At 45.5% G+C, this 17053-nt stretch overlaps 1 protein-coding gene across 1 annotated transcript in view; it reads left to right on the top strand.

The window, feature by feature from the left end:
* Nucleotides 1-17053, top strand: part of DHRSX (dehydrogenase/reductase X-linked) — a 319241-nt gene that overhangs the window by 266552 nt on the left and 35636 nt on the right. The gene's annotated exons all lie outside the window — the stretch shown is intronic.

A 17053-nucleotide genomic window follows, 5' to 3' on the forward strand; every position in this document is an offset into this window, starting at 1 on the left:
CATTTAAAGTTTTTAAGCCTTAAATGAAACATGGTGAGATGACAGCTGTGTGTGCCTGTGTGTGATTTTCATCATCTCCATACAAATCTATGATTGCCTTGAAAAATGGTGCAAGTACCCAGGCTGTCTGACATATTGGGTCTATTTGTTTGGCGACCCTGCAGGGACGGCAAGCAAATGCTATTTATCCTCAGAATGACTAGTTCAAATTCTAACTTCCTGAAAAAAAAATAAAAGGTTTTGAAATACTGAGCCAGAGTACAAATTGTACCAGAGTGCTAATAAATGTCGGGGGAAGCTGTTGATGGCTTCTCCTGAGCTGTTTCATTTTTGCCATATTGCCTGAAGGAAAAAGGAGTAGTGGGGGGAGGGAATCTGATGAAACATAGGGGAGAAGATGGAACTGTGTCTTAGTGGATATGTATAACTGAGCTAAAATATTTTCTATTGCTTTAGCAGACATCACCATTTAAATGCTACATAGACAGCCGGAAGAAACAAATACTTAAATTACTGTGGTGGTAGTTATAAATCAGCATGCCATGAATGATCTTGCTGGAGGCCCACATGCACAACCCAAGAATTATTTTTTCAAGTATGGAGGGCAAAAAGCAGGATATTAAATAAATGATGGAATAATAAACACAATTCTAAGAATGTAATTATTATCCAGTCAGCATTCATGTGTGCAAAAAAAGAGAAAAGAAAAACTGCCTGGGTTAGGTTTTGAGATGAGCCCAGAAATGTGTCTGCCCTTACTGCAGAGACAGCCTTATGGAGCACACTTACAAAGGGAAATGGGACTTGATATACCACCTTTCTGAGGTTTTTGCAACTACATTCAAAGCGGTTTACATATATTCAGGTACTTACTTTGTACCAGGGGCAATGGAGGGTTAAGTGACTTGCCCAGAGTCACAAGAAGCTGTAGTGGGAATTGAACTCAGTTCCCCAGGATCAAAGTCCACTGCACTAACCACTAGGCTAAGAATGCTGAGAGCCCAGCAAGGAGCAAGTTCAGTGGTAATGTGAAGTGCAGTTTTTTTGTACTGTAGCCCTTTGGATATTCCTGATCATTTTTCGCATGACTCTGCTTAGCAGTGGCGTAGCAAGGGTGGGGCAGTGGGGGCGGTCCGCCCTGGGTGTCAGCAGGTGGGGGGGTGCTCCGCTCCCGCTGCTCCCACCCAAAGGGCCACTGGCGCTGAGTCCCCACCTGCCTACCAGCTCTGTCAACAGACGACAGCCTCTTCTCCTGCCACCACCCTGCCTTTAAAAAAAAAATTTGTGAAGTGGCATCGCAGGCAGCGCCTTGCGTCTGCCCTGCGTGTAAAAGAAGCAAATCTCCTCATCGTCGGGCCTTTCCTCACTGTGTCCCACCCTCGCAGAAATAGGAAGTTACCTCAGAGGAGGGCGGGACACATTGAGGGAAGGCCCGACGACGAGGAGGAGATTTGCTTCTTTTACAAGCAGGGCAGACACGAGGCGCTGCCTGTGACGCCGCTTCACAGATTTTTTTTTTTAAAGGCAGGGTGATGGCAGGAGAAGAGGGCTGTCATCTGTCGACGGAGCTGGTAGGCAGGTCGGGTCTGGTTGGGGGGGGGCTCAGATGGGAGAAGAGGGGAGGGGGGTTCTCAGATGGGAGAAGGGGACTGGGATGAGGAGGGGGTTCTCAGATGGGAGAAGAGGGCTGGAACTGGGGTCTGAGAAGGGGCCATGAGGGAAAATGGGGGCCATGCCTGGGGCTGGTGGGAAAATGGGTCTGGGGCTGAAAAGGGGGGCCCTAATGCAAGGCATATGGATGAAGGGGGCTGGAGCTGGGGGCTGAAAAGGAGGGTAGGTGGGATAAAAGGGCTAGTACTGGGACTGGTGTCTGAAAAGGGGCAGGGGCTGAAACTGTGGGGACTGGGGTCTGAAAAGGAGACGGTGAGAAGTGGCTAGGGCTGAAGCTCTGGACTGGTGGGAGAAAAGGGCTGGGGCTGAAACTGGGGACTGGTGGGATAGTGGGGCTGAAACTGGGAGCTGAAAAGGGGTGGCAGGTGGGAGATGTGGGCTCGGGCTAGAACTAGGGGCAGGTGGGATAAGGGGGCTGGAACTGGGGGCTGAAAAAAGGGGCAGAGAGAGGGGACAGATCCTGGATGGAAGGGGGAGCGAGAGGGAAGGCAGACCCTGGATGGATGGGAGAGGGAGGGCAAATGGTGGATTGAAAGGTCAGACAGTGGATGGAAGGGATAGAAAGGGCAGACAGTGAATGGAAGGGGGAGAGAGAGAGAGGGCAGACAGGGGCAGATGGTGGATGGAAGGGGCAGAGATAGAGGGCAGATGTGGATGGAAGAGGCAGGGAGAGAGGTAGGACATTGGACGGAGGGGACAGCAGAGGGGCAGACACTGGATGGCAAAGAGAGAACGAAGACAGATGCTGGATGGAAGGAAGACGGTGAAAAGAAGATGAGGAAAGCAGAAACCAGAGACAACAAACTGTAAATAAAATATGTATTTTTATTTTTTTGCTTTAGGATAAAGTAGTATTGTAGCTGTGTTAATAAATGTTTTTAATAGAACATTTAAACAAGGTAATCTTTTTATTGGACTAATTTTAATACATTTGACTAACTTTCGGAGAACAAACCCCCCTTCCTCAGGTCAGGATAGGATACTTTAACAGAACTATATTGTATTGACCTGAGGAAGGATGTTTTGGCCTCTGAAAGCTAAATCTGTTAGTCCAATAAAATGGTATTATTTTATTTTCTATATTTGTTTTATTTCTATTTGTTAATTTGTAAAGTGGTGATTGGTACTTGTTAGTTTTTTCAAATTTAGATCTGCTGTCTCTATATTTTGCACAGTACTAGGGGACATTTTCTGTTTCTAGGGTGTTGCATTGTATGCAGAGTCTGGCATCTTGGGGGTTCAGTTTAATTTTTATCTAAATAGAAAGTTTATGATTACTTATTCTATAGTGGATTAGGGTGTATCTGTGTTTGTGAAAAAGACATGGCTTTCAGTTGGCACTGACTGTGCAGGATCTACGATCTGTACTATTCTGTCTGGTTTTGTTTTACAATAGGTGAATTGATGTTCTAGTGCTCACTGTAGTGTTTAAGATGCTTTCCTTTTCCTTGTGTGACCTGTAGAAATGACTGCTTATGGTATGGTAGAATTGCTGTATAGGTCCTGAGTGTTTTGTATTGTCGGCATGCCTAGTACTGGATTTTGGAGGGGAGTGTTACAAAATGACCAGCCCCGGGTGTCAACTACCCTAGCTACGCCACTGCTGCTTAGTGCCTGATGTTCTCAGGCACTTTTAAAAGGGGTTGGTGATAATTTAGCAGCTGCCCCTATTCCACCTTTCCCTGATAACCTCCCTGGAGGTCACACTGCCCAGTGCCCCCAGTGCATTTCCCCGTCTCGCCCTGCTTGCACATCCTCCCTCTTGATGCCCACCAAATACAAGCCCCCTTTTTGATGCCACTTACCCCAAACAATCCCCCATCACCAAAAGTGCATCCCGACCCTTCCTCCATAGGCCTTTTTCCCAGGCCTATCTTTAATAATCCCTGGTGTCTAGTGGAGACAGGGCAAGGGTGATCCTTAGTCACTCCTGCCCCTTACAAGCACCAGGCTCAAAATGATACTATTGACCCCTAGCAGTAGTCATGCAGTACTACCACTTGGGGTCAAGCTGCCATATAACAGCAAAAGACCTTTATACGGCAGTTTGACCCTTAGCAATAGTACCACCAGAATACTGCTAGGGATCCCTGGTGCCATTTTGAACTCAGCACTGGCAAGGGGCAGAAGCGACTGGGGATTATTCCTGACCCTACTAGACACCAAGAATTACTAAAGGTAGGTCTGAGTGATGGGGCATGTGCGAGGGTAGGGAGTGCTTTTGGTAATGAGAGGATTTTGGGGGAGGGGAAGTGCCGTCCTCCTTAAGAATCATCAAGGAGCATCGGGCCACAACTTTGTGATCTGAAGCTCCTAGCCAGGAAAAATAAAGCCAGCTTTTAGCTGGCATTATTTTTCCGTGAATAACACAACTTGTGTTTACATAGTAATGAGGTGTTTTGCATGCTTTGCATCTTTCTAATATGTATCCCATGGTAACTTGTTTTAACATGCATTACAGTAATATAACACACATTATTGCCCTTATTCACACATTAAGGGATAACTAGCTTGCATTAGGGCCGTAATTCACTTTAATAGCTAGCCACCTTAGACTGAAAGACCTATAAAATGGAGGAATGTGAAATGTGTTTATCCTGAATGTGTATGACGTCAGGAAAATTAGAGAATCATTCTTTATCACACTGAACAGAACTGCTTAGTACTGAGACTTAAGAGCCAAGCTACCCCCCCCCCCCCCCCCCCCCCCAGCATCCCAGCCCACCCTTTGGATCCTTCTATGCATCCAATTTTTCCTTTTCAGGTAGCCAGCTTTGGAATGCTCTACCAAGACCTATCCGTATCATTAACGGCCTTTTGCCCTTCAGGAAAGCACTGAAGACCCATCTTTTCAAGATAGCTTACCCCAATGATTCAACCTAACCAAACCTTGCCCACATGATTCTTATTGACAACTGTTTTTACATTGACCATGTTACCCATTATCCTTTTTTTGCTACCCCATATCCATTCCTTTCCATCTTCCTACACCTACCTCCCAATGCTCATTTCCTTCTGCACCCAATTCCTTCTATGTTCAATTTACTTATCCGTTAATCCCATTATTTTGCATTTACTACAAATTGTTTATTCCTCTTATGACTTTGTAATTCTTTATATTGTTACTATGTAAGCCGCATTGAGCCTGCCATGTGTGGGAAAACGCGGGGTACAAATGTAATAATTAAATAAGCCTGGCGAGTGCTAGATCAGCTGCTGAGAAATTCTCCATGATCCATGATGTCATCTGTGAACAGCATCTAGACATTTTAGGAATAAGTGAAACCTGGTGAGATGAAACCAGGGGTTTACCACTGTCTGAACTATGCTCGACATGTTTCAACATCCAACATCAACCAAGATTGGGTGGAGGGGTAGCAGTCCTGATCCAGGATACAATCAAACTGCATGGAATCGCCATCTCCCAGCTAAAAGAATCAGAATCCCTTGTAATTCTGCTAGAAGAGGAGAAACCAATCTGGCTGCGCCTAGTATGCTGAGCACCTTGTAGCACATCATTTGTGCAAGAATTGTTTGATCTGATTACAGAGGTGACCTTGAATTTCCCTAGGCTAGTGATCATGGGAGACTTTAATCTACATAACAAATCCCAAGATACCATCACAATTGTCTTCCTGGACACAATGACAGCAATAGGATTCACATAGGTAATCAATTTTTCAACCCACAAAAAGGATCACATACTAGACTTGGTACGCTAGAGGAAAGAAGAGATAGAGGAGATATGATACAGACATTTAAGTGCTTGAAAGGAATTAATATATGAACCAATCTTTTCCAGAGATGTGAAGGACATGAATTGAGGTTGCAGGAGAGTGGACTCAGGAGTTACATCAGGAAATATTTTTTCACATAGGGGTAGTGGATGTCTGGAATGTCCTTCAAGTAGAGGTAGTGGAGCCAAAAACAGCGAGGCAATTAAAAAATGCATGGGATAAACACAGGGGTTGCCTAAATAAAAAGCGGATGGAAGCAAAACTTGACTGTTGAGGTGTTAATGTTGGGCCAGTGTGTACGCTGTGGTAATTGGGCAGTGCCATGCACTTCCCGGTTGCTGCCGGGTTAGCGTGGGAGCTCTTACCGCTACCTCACTGGGCGGCTGTAAGTGCTCCCCCCCCCAAAAAAAATGGCTGTGCAGCAAGTGCTTCACTTGCCGCATGGCCATTTCTTAAAAAAAAGAAAGACCTGCCTTTTACCCACTCAAAAGCACAGCCAAAGCCAGCGCAGGCCCCCTTTTGCCATAGCTTTGTCATTTGCTTAACCAGTTAGTGGACTGAATATCACCACTAACCTGTTAAGTGTGGCTCTGCCCAACCTCTGCCCCCGGACCACCCCTAACCTAGCCATAGTGGAGATATTCAGCAGCATTACCCAGTTAAGTTTTGCTGAATATTGTCGGCCAGCCAGCTCATTGAGGTTTAACCAGGCAGGACCTGGTATAACAGCAGGCCAGTGGCATAGCTATGGGGGGGGGGGGGGGGGGGGCAATTGGATCCTGGGCCCCTGGTTTGGCGCATGCTCAGTTTCACTAAAACAGAGCATGCATGCAGCATGAGGGGAAGCGGGGCAAGCAACGCGTAGAGAACAACGCTGGAAAAAGGCTTCAGATGGCATCTTGTTGTTGGTTTACAGGGCGTTGAAAAAGGATGTGCCTTTGAAGGTGTGTTCGTTACATATTTATCAATTAGCACGTTCATTGCTAAATTTTTAAGTGTACCCTCTTTTCACCAAGTGCATGTACCTTTTTGTGAGGTCTTTGTTTTCTCACTGTTGCTATTTTATGATGGATGTTTTTTTTTTTTTTTTTAGTGAGTGAAAATACTGGAGAATATATTTTATGTATTGTCTTCATTATTGTTGTATGTGTATTTTATAATGTGTGTAGTTTGGAAACTGCTCAGAATGGTAGATGTAGCAGGGTATACATTTGTTTAAAATAAAATAAATGTGGTGAGGACACAACTTACAGTATTCTGTAAGTGGTGAGCATAAGTGACAGCACCACCGATGCCCTTCCTATGCTGTTTTCATGTGAGCACCTCGTTTACATTTATGCAGAATCCCCTGGATTCTATGTATGGCATTTGGGCACACTTGTGAGATGCACGTGCAACCTAGTTGGCTAACACACTGTTAACCATCAATAATTGAATGCTAAGATTGGCAGAAATTAGGATTTCCACATGCAACTGGCTGCACACTATTCTAAAATTCTGGGTTCCTAACTCCCGTGGAGGGGCATAATCGAATGGGGACGCCCATCTTTAAGGGCATCCATCTCTAAGGACGTCCCAGTGAAGGGGCGGGGAAACTCGTATTATTGAAACAAGATGGGCGTCCATCTTTCGTTTCGATAATATGGTCGGGGACGCCCAAATCTCAACATTTAGGTCGACCTTAGAGATGGTCGTCCCTTGTTTTCGACCATAATGGAAACCGAGGACGCCCATCTCAAAAATGACCAAATCCAAGGCATTTGGTCATGGGAGGAGCCAGCATTCATAATGCACTGGTCCCCCTGACATGCCAGGACACCAACTGGGCACCCTAGGGGGCACTGCAGTGGACTTCACAAATTGCTCCCAGGTGCATAGCTCCCTTACCTTGGGTGCTGAGCCCCCCAAAACCCACTCCCCACAACTGTACACCACTACCATAGCCCTAAGGGGTGAAGGGGCACCTACATGTGGGTACAGTGGGCTTCTGGTGGGTTTTGTAGGGCTCACATTTACCAGCACAAGTGTAACAGGTGTGGGGGGGATGGGCCTGGGTCTGCCTGCCTGAAGTGCACTGCACCCACTAAAACAGCTCCAGGGACCTGCATACTGCTGTGATGGAGCTGGGTATGACATTTGAGGCTGGCATAGAGGCTGGAAAAAATGTTTTTTAATTTTTTTTAGGGTGGGAGGGGGTTGGTGACCACTGGGGGAGTAAGGGGAGGTCATCCCCGATTCCCTCCAGTGGTCATCTGGTCAGTTTGGGCACCTTTTTGAGGCTTGGTCGTGAAACAAAATGGACCAAGTAAAGTTGACCAAATGCTCATCAGGGACGCCCTTCTTTTTTCCATTATCGGCCGAGGACGCCCATCTCTTAACCACGCCCCAGTCCCGCCTTCGCTACACCTCCGACATTCCCCGGGAACTTTGGTTGTCCCAGCGACGGACTGCAGTTGAGGGCACCCAAAATCGGCTTTCGATTATGCCGATTTGGGCAACCCTGAGAGAAGGACGCCCATCTCCCGATTTGTGTCAAAAGATGGGCGCCCTTGTCTTTCGAAAATGCCCGATAGTGTGCAATCCAAAAAGGGGTGTGGCCATGGAAGGGGCATGAGCATTCCAAAGACTTGTGTGCAGTGTTATAGAATATTGGATTTCTATGCCAGACTTAGGTACAGGGATTTACACCAGGTTTTAGCAGGTGTAAGTCTGGAGGTGTGGAAACCAATACTAAGTGCTATTCAATAAAAGGCACACACCCATTATAGAATAGCCCTTAGTGCCAATTTTTTTCTGGCATCCATTTTTGAGTATAACACCTTAGGGTTCTAATCTTTCAATCTGGTACTGTTCAATTCAAAAGACATATACAATTAACACTAGTACATTATTTTATCAGCTCTAAACCAACATTTTCAATTTTTTTTTTATTTTTTAATATATGCAGTGCTACCGTGAAAAATGGGAATTTGGCACATCAATATAGGGGGAGGGGAGGGGGAGGGGGGAGAGGGGTGGGGAAGGCATTCATATAAAAAATGAGAAAAGTCAGAAGGGGTGTAGATATGGATGGTCTTGTACAGAGCGTTGGTCATTTTTGGAAAGTAATGATGGACAAAATGTTTGCATATATCTTGGACCGTGTATGTATAGAGTTTTCATGTTCAGAAATGTATTATGTGATTATTTGCCTTCTGGCACCAATAAAGATAATTCAAAAAAAAAAAAAAAAAATAATAATTTTTTTTTTGAAAATGGTTTAGAGCTGATAAAATAATGTACTAGTGTTAATTGTATATATCCATTTTTGAGTGTCAGTTATAGAACTCCCCCTACGCCACTTATGCACACCCTTATAGAATAGCCATTGACTGTTTTGCTGCTACTTTCTGCTAGAAATTGACGACTTAGTAGATGAATCTTTTCTTACTCTCTGCCTAAATGCAATAAATCAATGGTTGTGAGGTAACCATTTACAACTTAACATGGCAAAAATGCAAATTTTACTTCTATCTAGTTTTTCTGTTGGGGACATTCTTAATTTTGTTCTCAACAATGTGTTGATTCTGATTGCTAACACTATCCGTAATTTGGGTGTCATGTTGGATTCTGAGCTTCCTATGAAACCTCAAGTGCAGAAAATAATTAAGCAAGTGTTTTTCACATTGAAATTAATTAGATTACAGGATCTTCTTACCTGTTCTAATTTTAGAACGATTATTCAGAGTATAGTCATGCCATGCTTTGACTATTCCAATGATCTTTTAATGGATTTGCGTGGAGGACTATTAAAGGGAATGCAGGTTGCTCGGTTCCACTTAAAACAGTATGAGGGGCATTTTTGAATGGGGATGCCCATCTCTAAGGGCGCCCATCTCTGAAGACGTCCCCGCGAAGGAGCGGGGCATCCTGTATTATCGAAACAAGATGGGCGTCCATCTTTCGTTTCGATATTATGGTCGGGGACGCCCAAATCTCAACATTTAGGTCGACCTTAGAGATGGTCGACCTAAATGTTGAGATGGTCGACCTTAGAGATGGACGACCTCTGTTTTCGCCGATAATGGAAACCGAGGACGCCCATCTCAAAAATGACCAAATGCAAGCCCTTTGGTCATGGGAGGAGCCAGCATTCGTAGTGCACTGGTCCCCCTAACATGCCAGGACACCAACTGGGCATCCTAGGGGGCACAGAAGTGGACTTCACAAATTGCTCCCAGGTGCATAGCTCCCTTACCTTGGGTGCTAAGCCCCCCAACACTCCCCCCCCCCAAAAAAAAAACCCACTCCCCACAACTGTACACCACTACCATAGCTCTAAGGTGTGAAGGGGGGCACCTACATGTGGGTGCAGTGGGTTTCGGGTGTTGGAGGGCTCATATTTACCACCACAAGTGTAACAGGTGGGGGGGGGGGGGCCTGGGTCCACCTGCCTGAAGTGCACTGCACCCACTAAAAACTGCTCCAGGGACCTGCATACTGCTGTAATGGAGCTGGGTATGACATTTGAGGCTGGAAAAAATGTTTTTTAATTTTTGGGGGTGGAGGGTGGGAGGGGGTTGGTGACCACTGGGGGAGTAAGGGGAGGTCATCCCTGATTCCCTCCGGTGGTCATCTGGTCAGTTCGGGCACCTTTTCGAGGCTTGGTCATGAAAAAAATTGGACCAAGTAAAGTCGGCCAAATGCTCATCAGGGACACCCTTCTTTTTTCCATTATTGGCCAAGGATGCCCATCTCTTAACCACGCCCCTGTCCCGCCTTCGGTACACTGCCGACACGCCCCCATGAACTTTGTTCATCCCCACGACAGAAAGCAGTTGAGGGCGCCCAAAATCGGCTTTCGATTATGCTGATTTAGGCGACCCTGAGAGAAGGACGCCCATCTCCCGATTTGTGTCGGAAGATGTGCGTCCTTCTCTTTCGATTATGCCTCTGTATGTCTTAATAGTACATACATTGTTAGTGCAGTTAATTTAGGTTTTATAATTAGCATAAGTTCAAAAGTAGCAAATAAATTTCACATTGTGGGCTAGATTCTATATATGGTGCCAAAAAATTCAGTGCTGAAAAAAACGCTATTCTATAAGCCACACTTAAACTTATTCACGGTTTATAGAATAGTGCTTATGCCCAATCACACCTAACTTTAGGCACGACCATTTGCATCAACTGAAACATGGTGCAAATGTACATGTTTAGATCAAGTATCCCCGTTATTCTATAACAACGCATGTTAATTGTAGGAATGCCCCGTTACGCCCATGACCCTCCCATTTCTGCACCCCCTTTTCAGATCAAGTGTAAATTGTAGGTACTTAAAGTTGAATTAAATTTAATTAGTGCCAATAATGGCTTGTTAAAAGCCAATTATTGGTGTTAATTAGCTTGTTATTTAATTAACATGCATGTGCAAATTGGACGTACATCCAAATGTGCACACGCAATTTTCAGAGACCTGTATAGGATTAGGGGGTAAAAGTGTTTTATGTGCATGAGAAGAGGTGGAGGAGGACAAAATGTCATTCAAAGAAGAAGCAAAGGCGAATTTGGAAACCAATGCCAATGTTCATGATAGCTCAGATGAATCTTTTCTGCATGAAATGAATGAGCAAGAACTTTTTCAGACACAACATAATCCATTAAGTCAGACAGACAGCGAAATGCATGTTGTAGATTAGAATATTAATGAACCCTTCACTGAAAATATTATGCCCCTCTCAGATGATGACAATGACAGTAAGAACATTTGTAATAATGAACCAGTGACAAAATGAAGACAAACTATTAATTTAAGTGGAGAAAAAGGCATCATCAAAGCTAATAATGATCTGCTACAAGAAAGGCATTTATTAAGATCTCAAATATTGGGAAAATCTTCAATATTTAGTGGGCATTAGTGAAGCTTTTTGGTTGAAAAATTAAAAATACTGGGGTCAATATTCAAAGCAATTTAACTGGGCAGGAGAGCCCTCTGCCCGGTTAAATTGATTCTGCCTGCCTATCCGCTGATATTCATTGGCACATAACCAGACAGTGCCACTGAAAATCACACTAAGCACCCTGCACTGTCCAGTTAATGCAGGGGCAGTCCATGGGCAGAGTGTGGGCGGAGCTGGTACTTAACTGGTTAGCAGCAATATTCAATTTGTTAACTGGCTAAGGAGCCCTTTTACCAAGCTGTGGTTAAAAAGTGACTGCGCTTGTTTGGACACGTGGAATGTCCCGAGAATACATGCTAGACCTGATCGAATTATTCCCCAAGAAATACAAGCCCAGAAACCAGAGGCTACCTACTTCTCCACCTACCAAACTGCAGAAACACAATCTACAAAACCGTCTACATGGCCAGATTTAGCTATCTAGGCGCCAAATGGTGGAAGTGAAACTCAATACTCAATCACTAATTATCTACAGTTCAGAAAAGAACTAAAAAAAAAAAAAAAACCTTTTCAAAAAAATTCTATAACTAACAACATAAACCACAAATGATCTAAAACACCTTCTGACAGTAAAATTGTAACTGCAAAATTATAAGCCACTTTGAACCAAAATAGTGGGATGCAAGAATCTATAAACTAAAAATAAATAAATAAAAGCACACGCTGGACCATTATTTTAATGGGGTGGCAGTGGCGTAGGAAGGGCGGGGCGGTGGGGGCGGTCTGCCCCAGGTGCACGCCGCTGGAGGGGTGCAGAGAGCAGCCGCACGGCTCTCGGCTCAGCTGTTTCCCTACTCTCTACCCCGGAACAGGTTACTTCCTGTTCCGGGGCAGAGGGAGCAGGGAGCCAGCAGAGCTGAGAGCCGCGCGGCTGCTACCAGCAGCCAAGAATGCACCCCAGGGGGGTTGATGCACCGGGGAGGGGGTGTCATTGCGCCGGGGGATGTTGTGCTGCACCCAGGGGAGGGGGAGTGCGCATCGGCGATCCGCCCCGGGTGGCAGCCGACGTAGGAATGTCACTGTGGGGTGGTAAATGGCTGTGCACTAATATTAAGTAGCCCGCTGCTATTTACTGCCTGCACCCTTAACGCCACCTGTTTACTTGGTGGTAAGGGCTCACATGCTACTCCTACGGTAATCAGACAGCATGCAGCAATGTGGCCATGCTGATGATTACCGCCGGGAACACCCCCTGCGGTAGAAAATTATTTTCTACCATGGGAAACAGCGCACGCTAACCTTGAAACTACCGCAGGGTGCCCACGCTACCCCGGCAGTAGTGCCGATTTAGCACTCGCTACCTGCACGGTAGCCTTACCGCAGCTTAGTAAAAGAACCCCTAAATGAACGGATGAAGTTTGGATAGCGAAAAGGTTGGTTAACTTCCTGGTGACTGCACATACCTGGTTATTAAATGTCGGATCCAAGATATGACCTGGCATTGAATATCCAGGCTCAGTTCTGCCCAAGGTTTAAAAAAACTCTGACTGCCACAGTCAGGAGTATATCCCACAACAAGTCCAACAAGCAATCAGCACACAGTAACAAGCCAAAAACATCTGAAAAGACCCACACCTCCCCTACCTACTCTTCCTCCCTATCAGCAAGTACATAAGCACCAGAAGCTTTGAAGAGAACCATTACTGAGTTTAAAGAAATGGCTACTATGCATGTCAACTCTCCAAACATAGTCCTGGATTCTATAGATGAAGCCGAAATTTGCATATGATCCTGAGATCCGTGCTCAAATAAATTAGTTAATGGCCATTACCAATCAATTATTGGTGTTATAATTTGGCTTTGAATGTGGATTTGGCTGTGCACGATTTTATAAAGATCAGTGCCCAAATTTCATAAGCAACTCTAAAGGAGGTGTGGCTATGGGAGTGGCATGGGCGGGTCAGGGGTGTTCCAAAGAATTACAAGTGCATAAGTATTGCCATACTAGGAAAGACCAAAGGTCCATTAAGCCCAGCATCCTCTTTCCAACAGTGGCCAAACCAGGTCACAAATACCTGGCAAGATCCCAAAAAAGTACAAAACATTTTATACTGCTTATCCCAGAAATAGTGGATTTTCCCCAAGTCCATTTAATAATGGTCTATGGACTTTTCCTTTAGGAAGCTGTCCAAACCTTTTAAAAACTTCACTAAGCTAACCGCCTTTACAACATTCTTTGGCAACAAATTCCAGAGTTTAATTACACGTTGAGTGAAGAAAACTTTTCTCTGATTTGTTTTAAATTTACTACATTGTAGCTTCGTCGCATGCCCCCTAGTCCTAGTATTTTTGGAAAGCGTAAACAGACGCTTCACATCTACCCGTTCAACTCCACTCATTATTTTATAGCCCGCTATCATATCTCCTCTCAGCCGCCTTTTCTCCAAGCTGAGGAGCCCTAGCCGCTTTAGCCTTTCCTCATAGGGAAGTCGTCCCACCCCCTTTATCATTTTCGTCGCTCTTCTCTGCATCGTTTCTAATTCCACTATTGGGCTCATTTTCGAAAGAGAAGGACGCCCATCTTTCCATATAAATCGGAAGATGGATGTCCTTCTCCCAGGGTTGTCCAAATCAGTATAATCGAAAGCCGATTTTGGACATCCCCAACTGCTTTCCGTCGCAGGGACGGCCAAAGTTCAAGGGGGCGTATCAGGCATAGCGAAGGCGGGACTTGGGTGTGCCTAACACTTGGATATCCTCGACCCATAATCGAAAGAAACAAGGATGTCCCTGACGAATACTTGGATGACTTTACCTGGTCGTGTTTTTCTTACGACCAAGGCACAAAAAGGTGCCCGAAATGACCAGTTGACCGCCGGAGAGAATCAGGGATGACCTCCCCTTACTCCCCCAGTGGTTACTAACCCCCTCCCACCCTAAAATAATATCTTTCAAAATATTGATTGCCAGCCTCAGATGTCATACTGAGCTCCATCACAGCAGTATGCAGGTCCCTGGAGCCGTTTTAGTGGGTGCAGTGCACTTCAGGTAGGTGGACCCAGGCCCTTCCCCCCCCCCCCCCCCCCCCCACCTATTACGTTTGTGGAGGAAACAGCGAGCCCTCCAAAACCCACTACAAACCCACTGTACCCACATGTAGGTGCCCCCTTCACCCATAAGAGCTATGGTAGTGGTGTACAGTTATGGGTAGTGGGTTTTGGGGGGGGGGGGTTGGGGGGCTCAGCTCACAAGATAACGGAGCTATGTACCTGGGAGCAATTTATGAAGTCCACTGTAGTGCCCCCTAGGGTGTCAGGTTGGTGTCCTGGCATGTCAGGGGACCAGTGCACTACAAATGCTGGCTGCTCCCACGACCAAATGGCTTGCATTTGGTCGTTTCTGACATGGACGTTCTTGGTTTCGATTATCGCCGAAAAATCAGAAACGACCAAGTCTAGGGATGACCAAATTTAAGGATTTGGACGTCCCTGATGGTATTTTTGAAACGAAAGATGGATGTCCATCTTATTTCGAAAATACTAGATCGGGACGTTTTGCGAGGACGTCCTCATCAAAACTTGGACGTCCCTTTTGAAGATGCCCCTCCACATCTTTTTTGAGATGCAGCGATCAGAATTGAACAGCAGTGTTATAGAATTCAGGGGCTGTGTCACCAGGATTTCTATCAAGTTTCAGTTGGGCGCTGGAATATACAGTAAGGGCCAGATTCTATATATGGCACTTAAAAAATCTGCACACTTCCGCCTAAGCATATTCGAAAAGATTTAAGTGCGATATATAAAATGTGCTTAGTTGATGTTCCAGTGCCTAAAACTATGCACCTCCATTTACACCAGTGAAAACGTGGCGTAAATCCCTGCATGTAGATTTATGCGCACTGGGACATAGTCTGTAACTATGCAAGCAAAATATGAAACACCCATTTCTTTGCCCATAACCCCGCCCCTTTTGAACTGCACGCATTAGAATTTAGGCACAGTCCACTGCAGAATACACTTAGCGAGTTGTGCACGTAAATTCTAATTATTGACAATTGGTGCTCATTATTGCATGTTAGGTGCTGTTAACAATGCTGATTAGCTGGTTAAGCCAATTAAGATAAGTGCGTTTTAAGGAATATGCTTAGATTTCAACACGGAATGCTAGGCGCATTACATAGAATCTGGCAGTAAATGCTTATTGTATAAAGAGCGCTCAGCCCAAAGCGCCTTTATAAAATAGCGCTGAGCACAATCCAGCCTGTAGTATATATTGGGGCTGAGAAGAAACAGCGTTTTAAGCCTGTGAAATGTACTGTTTTCCTGCATTGATTATGTTCTGAAGTGTGTTTCTCCTATTTGGCCTGCAGGTGTTGTTTCCTTTGCTATAAAGCTGTTATAGAGAACTGAGGGCCCCTTCTACCAAGCTGCGGCAAGAGGGAGCCTGCGCTGGCATCAGTGTGTGTTTTTCACGCGCGCCGAGGCCCCCTTTTACTTCAGTGGGTAAAAGGGATATCTTTCTTTCCTGCAGGAAATGGCCATGCAGCAAGTAAAGCACTTGCCGCACAGCCATTTCGGGGGGGAAGGGGGAGCCGAGGACGCCCATCTCAAAAACGATCAAATGCAAGCCCATTCGTCGTGGGAGGAGCCAGCATTCGTAGTGCACTGGTCCCCCTCACATGCCAGGACACCAACCAGGCACCCTAGGGGGCACTGCAGTGGACTTCACAAATTGCTCCCAGGTGCATAGCTCCCTTACCTTTGGTGCTGAGCCCCCCAAACCCAGTCCCCACAACTGTACACCACTACCATAGCCCTAAGGGGTGAAGGGGGCACCTACATGTGGGCACGATGGGTTTTGGAGGGCTCACATTTACTAGCACAAGTGTAACAGGTAGGGGGGTATGGGCCTGGGTCCACCTGCCTGAAGTGCACTGCGCCCACTAAAAACTGCTCCAAGGACCTGCATACTGCTGTGATGGAGCTGGGTATGACATTTGAGGCTAGCATAGAAGCTGGAAAAAAAAATTTTAATTTTTTGTTTTGGGTGGGAGGGGGTTGGTGACCACTGGGGGAGTAAGGTGAGGTCATCCCCGATTCCCTCCAGTGGTCATCTGGTCAGTTTGGACACTTTTCGAGGCTTGGTAGTGAAAAACATTGGACCAAGTCGGCCAAATGCTCATCAGGGACACCCTTCTTTTTTACATTATCGGCCGAGGATGCCCATCTCTTAACCACGCCCCCGGTACACTGCCGACATGCCCCCGTGAACTTTGGTCGTCCCCGCGACGGAAAGCAGTTGAGGACGCCAAAAATCGGCTTTTGATTATGCCGATTTGGGTGACCCTGAGAGAAGGACGCCCATCTCCCGATTTGTGTCAGAAGATGGACGTTCTTCTCTTTCGATTATGCCGCTAGCGTTTGCTAATCAGCGTGCTAAAATGCTAATGCACCCTTAGTGCTGCTTAGTAAACAGGACTCTAAATCTGTTAGCGTACCTTAGGAAAAGGACCCCTTTGTGTATATATGTACATATCAATGGATATGCATGTATTTTATAAAACATGAACATAAGTGTTGATCGTTTCCTGGTATGCTCATTCTCTGGCTTTGGGAATGCCTAATTTCTGAGTACCAACTTTTGTGTGTAAATATTCCTGGGCAATTTTCTAAGCACCTACTTGAGCACATAAAACACAGTTTTACACGTAAGTTACCTGTAAAATTACCCTGCCAGATGACTTTTTTTGTAGTAGGGGGTGACTAT

The sequence above is a fragment of the Microcaecilia unicolor genome, chromosome 4 (assembly GCF_901765095.1).
Source record: "Microcaecilia unicolor chromosome 4, aMicUni1.1, whole genome shotgun sequence".
Taxonomy (NCBI): Eukaryota; Metazoa; Chordata; class Amphibia; order Gymnophiona; family Siphonopidae; genus Microcaecilia; species Microcaecilia unicolor.